Consider the following 6,000-nt stretch of genomic DNA (forward strand, 5'->3'; position numbering starts at 1 on the left):
AACTGTGTGTACTAGTCGTTTGGTTTATCGAATCATTAACCCCTTAACTCTCAATAATTTTTGGAGTTCTCGAAAATCTGACATTTTCTTTCAAAGTAATTTTTAACCCTTTTGCAGCAATATTTTTGTTATCAACCCATATATATTTAGAAACTTCAGATCACAACCTTTTCAAATTTTGTAAGAAAAATAATGTTTTCACATTAATTATGTAACCATAGCAACCGAAATTTTGGACTTTTGAAAAAGTTAAAGTTTCTTATATTTATAACTCTTAATTGACAATGAAAGTTATTTAGATGTCAATTTTATTAACCTAACAATCAAGTGTATATTATTGCAGAAGACTTAAAAATTTGATTGAATGCCATAATTTCAATTTAATTTTGAATGTTACCATAGTAACCAACAAAATTAAAAACCGATGATTTTTGAAAATGCTTTCATTAGAGAAAGTTTGATCTATATAACAGGCTTAGTAATCTTTAAACTTTAACATTAATTTCAAAAAAGAACGTGACCAAAATTGGTTTCAAATAATATATCTTTTGCATAAAAAAATACCATACCAACCAAAATATAAACTACAGAAAAATGAAATTGACACTGATAGAACCATTTTTATGGGCTTCCAGTTGACTAAAATATCGAAAAAAGTGTAATGTGTTGCAAAATCGTTTGTTTGACATGTTACTGTTTACAACATCAAATATTTATATTCATACTCAGATCATTTCAATTGTTTGAACCGCCAACAACCAACATCATAACCTTTCTGTCATTGTAGCAAGCCGGCTTACATATATTTATATGTGTGCTTTTCCAAATCAAGATGTTTAGATAATATATCTAAATATGTATACAGTAAAATTGTACCTGCTGCCCCTATTGCATGATCTAAAAAGGCGACTAAATTTAGGATCTTATCTTTTCTCTTCTTCCTTACTGACTTTATTTTTTCCTAATGCCTCACTTGGCACCGTCTCACTTTCGACTTTGAGTTGAGCGCTCGCCCCTGTACGGAAGGCTCTGAGTTCTGTCTCCTGGCCGAGACACACCAAAGTCTGTTTAAGTGGTAGTTTCTGCTCCTGCTTAGCGCACAAAATATGTTATAAATATGTTTGCCCAAGAGTATTTCTATTGAATGTGTGAAAGGGGCTTTAAGTGGCATGGTGAGTGAGACATGGACATATTGTTTTATTGGATTGTAACACATATAGTGTACCGATGCAATAAGGCATGTGATACACAAGCTCTGGTCTCGCACGCGTAATCAATTACACAGTTAATGAAGAAGCGCACAACAAACCTTGTATCGCTTCTTAATTAAATGTCGTCCAGTTTCAATTAATATTTTAAATGATTCAGGATTAAATTTAATCGAGTTTTTGTTTTAAAGAGCTATACAAAACCAACCAGAATATGCTCTTTAATTTCCTAAGAGACTCTTTTTTTCTAGGAAATCATTACGTTGTTGTATTAGTCAATCAAAGGTAAGCTATGACGTTATAATGTTATAAAATGATGGCATAAACATGTATTCTGTCTTTGCATGCTACAGAATTATCTCCCTTGCGGGTAGTTATTCATGGTGACGTCATTATTTTGTTAGCGAACCTCACATCGATTTTTCTGAAAAGTATGACGCCACGCTCACAAAACATGATGTCATTATCAATACGTAACCGCAAGAACAGCTTACTATAATAATATGCAAATACAGAATGTAACCAATGAAAATGTTCGTTACAAGAGGAATTGAAATATTGTTTATCAAAACATAGTTTTGCTCACGTGTGTCATATGTTTATATTTATTCAACAGAAGGGTTGAGAAATAATGTGAGTTGTTATGTACATAGGATAACATTTCTATTTAGTTTCACATATTGCTCAACATTTTATGGTAAAAACTTGTATTTATTGGATACTATGATACTATCGAGTTGTCACTACTCATTACTTTTAATACCTTCATAATAGGTTACTATGGAAATGTGAAAGACAACAGAACCGGAAGTTAGGAAATATACAGCTAAATCAGTCAAGAACAAACTGTTATCATAACAAAACCGGAACTCAGAAAATGTACAGCTAAATAAGTGTATAACAACCTGTCACCATCCCAGCAATGATATAGGCTTACGACATACGCCGAACTGTCAGATTTTCCCAGCAGTATACCGAGACTGGCCATTAAACCTTTGGCATCAAATTGTGTCTAGCTAGCGACAGCGTAACATGTATTGGAAACAATATAAATGGTACGTACACAAATTATGTTTTACGATGTATTGCGGAAGAAGTTCCGGACGACGACAAAGATTATTTTTGTAATGATGGTATGTTTCCGGTTTGGTAAACTAATGTGTAATATACGCCTGTTGTTATTTCAATAAAGTCATTTTGAATAAGCCTTCGTTTTTATGTTAGAATGTATTTTGTAAAACCTTTTGAAGCAGAGTAACCGAGGCGATATTGTTTTATAGCTATAAGATATCTTTCTTTTATTATACCAGGATAATCAATCTTGTGACAAGTAACATTTAGCTTCCTTAACATTCAAATAAGTTTATGAACACTGAAAAACATACATGAATACTCAATATCATTCATTTCCTTTTAGGACTATATCTTTTTTCTTTTTTTTTCAAAGATTTCTTTACTTTAGATTTTATATAGATAAGGTTATGGCCGTTATAATGGCTTCCTGTCATGGTAATATTTCTTTGAAGCCATTCATATCTCTGTTTATAGGTTTTGAATTACAAATGAGTGGTATTCATAGCTTGATTTCAAAGAGTTTACTACAAATATATAAATAAATAATTTCTTGCACCGAGGAGTAAATTGAGCATTTGGCTAACTTCATAAATTTAATTATTTTGTAATTTTCTTTTCATGACATCATTGTTTTTTCCTGACGATAAATAAATAGTTCATTTTTCTGCTTACATAATTTGACCGCCAACCAGCAAAAACAACTGGTTTATCAACAACACTTGTATTGACAGAAAATCGTGAACCGGCCATCAAAACACATTGTGACTAGCACTTAAGAGGAATCCCCACGTGTCCGAATCTGATCTAGCACTTCTTGACAGGAAAATCAAACAAAATGTCAAGGGTACGTATGACACTGTCTCCAATCCTTATGTATTGTCACAGTAAGGCCAGAGGACAACCTTTGGCATCGTTCAGCCCACGTGTGACCCAGCGGGCCAGAGTGGGTGGCCATCAGAGTATGACACTAGTTTTATCGCAGTGTCTGTGTGGGGGTTTCGTGGATTACCACACAGGTGCATTTATGATTATCTAACGTAGGCGGCTTTATTCAATCAAAGAGATATTTTAAAAGTAATGGCCATTATCAAAGTCAAGTTCATGATTCGGCTGTTTATGACAACCCTCCCACGCCAACGTATCGCCTAAAGGTCTCTTTTTTTCCTTCTAATTCTTTCATCACGATATGAGTTTTACTTAACAACACACAGAGAAATATTTTTTTTTATTTTTACAAATTCGAAAAGTCGTGCATTTTGGGGTTAGTTTTATAATTCATTCTATAAAATGATATACTACATACAGGTGCATTTATGATTATCTAATGTAGGCCGCTTCATTCAATTATAGTCATATGTTACCTGTAATATTTTAAAAGTTGTGACCATTATCAAAGTCAAGTTCATTATTCAGCTATTGTGTAAGGTAACCCTCGTATGCCCACGTATCGGCGAAAGGTATCTTTTGTTTTCTAATACTTCAAATATATCACATGATTGTTACTAAATAACACACAAAGTACAATATATTTTTATCAAAGCCCAAAAAATCGTACATTTTGGGGTTTGCTTTATGAACCATTTTACAAATGGATACACTAACCCCTTTTACTGAGGCGATGGCTTACTACTAAAATCAATTGTCAACCCTTGACAAAATAGTACTATAAATCGATGGTCTACAGGGACTTCTTCTAAAGGTTCATAGCCATTACAGTGCACTGTTACTCGATCGACCGATTTATTCTGATGGACTGTAACTTTAACGAGCTAATGAAAGAAGACTTAAATAGACAACCCCTGCTTCTGAATCCACATTACATCTGCGATTTTAAAAATCTAAATGAAACATATATTGTAGTAATATCATCGAGTTCAATAAGAGAGAAGTGAGAGAAGTGGTTTATCCCTCGTCAGTCATAAGGTCTAATACAGTCATCCTCGATACTCCAGGGGTTACTATCACTGACCTTATATCCACCCCTGGACTATATCATTGTAAAATCAGAGCAACAGAACTGGTAATTTATTCCTTTGATGTACATCAAAATAATCGTATAACGGTACATTGTGGTTGACTATGTGGCTTTGAAGCTGTGCGTTGCTCTATCTGTAGTCTTCAAATGACGTTTTTCAGGCCTTTGATTGGTCATATTGTTTCTTCTGAACTGCCTTCATTTTTTCTATAGGATAGTCCAGGGGTGGATATAATGTCAGTGAGTGTAACTCCAGGTGTATCGAGGATGTGATGGAGTGAGTCTGTGTGTATTTTCGAAAATGAAAATAAAACTTACTTGAAAATAATCCTATGAACCATTACTCGTCAGATGTCTTGAAAATAAGAACTATTCGAAAATTGACCATGATAGACCAACCTATGTTACACATTCATGACGTCATGACAAATTTCTCTACCAAAACATTAATAGTCATTCTTGCAAAACAGCCTGCATTTGAAAAAATCACTATTAAGGAAAATAAGCCGTGTTTTGCTTTCCAGGGTTAGGGTATACCGCAAACTCTAAAAGGCACACAATTCACACAGTCCTTTTGATAAGTCAAGTTTCGTGATCCTGTGGCCAGGTAGGGTATACGGATCTAGTGTTCTGAAGTGCATGGTTCGAACTCCAGGCCGCTATTTTGCCGCTGCTACTACAAGGGAAAATGACGGGTCAAAACCCATTTTCAAGATAAAATTATATAGTAGATAGTAGATTCGAAGATATAATAAGTTTGATATTTATTTATGACATCATATTAGTTCCGAGTCTGTCGAATAAAAAAAAAATGAGAATTTGGCTACAAACGCCATGCTGGAATGCATTATAACGATCAATACCATGGCGATCACAATGCAAGCAAATATTTAGTTTCACTGTGATTTATACAGAATTGATGTAGTTATTCCATATTCTTTATTGTAATGTGTGTCAGAGTTTCGTCTGACGAACAGCTGACGGCTAACTGAGCAGACGACACAATCATTTCCTGTATTGACTACAAAAAACAACCAAAGAACATTTTGACGTCAATAACATGAAAGATATGAAATTTGGTTTCTTCATCGTGGTGTCAGATAAAGTTATGTTACAAAAATAAGCAAGCTGATGGCTTCGAGACTTCTTATCTGAAGGAAAGGCCATTCTAATTGTATTACTAGCTACTTTTGTCTTTTTTTATTAAAGATCGACTGGTCAAGTATTGTTAGGATGCAGGTAGTGTATTCTGGTTTCAAATACGATCATGAACGACTGGTCAAGTATCAATTGCCGAATGCATTTCATGGTAAGTCTGGTTATATGTAGTAAACATATACATAATGTGTTTTAGCTTATTTTGCCATGTATCTCCCAGTATTGTTAGAATGAAGTGCATTTTAGCTTCTATTACCAAATACATCCCCAAAAACGACTGGTCATGTATTGTTAGAATGAAGTGTATATTAACTCTATTACCAAATACATCCCAAGAAACGACTGGTCTACTATTGTTAGAATGAAGTGTATTTAGCCTCTCTCGCCAAATTTATATCAAAGAACGACTGGTTAAATTTTATACTGTGAACAAGTATTCTAGCTTCTATAGCAAAATACATATCAAGAAACGTTGAATACATATTTTGAGCATCCAATTTATTCTAGTTTCTATATATGTATGATAACTTTTGTTGCCCTAAACGTTTAATTGTAACCGACTTTTTCCAACAAAAAGTAAAACGA

Source organism: Argopecten irradians, chromosome 11, assembly GCF_041381155.1.
Source record: "Argopecten irradians isolate NY chromosome 11, Ai_NY, whole genome shotgun sequence".
Lineage (NCBI taxonomy): Eukaryota > Metazoa > Mollusca > Bivalvia > Pectinida > Pectinidae > Argopecten > Argopecten irradians.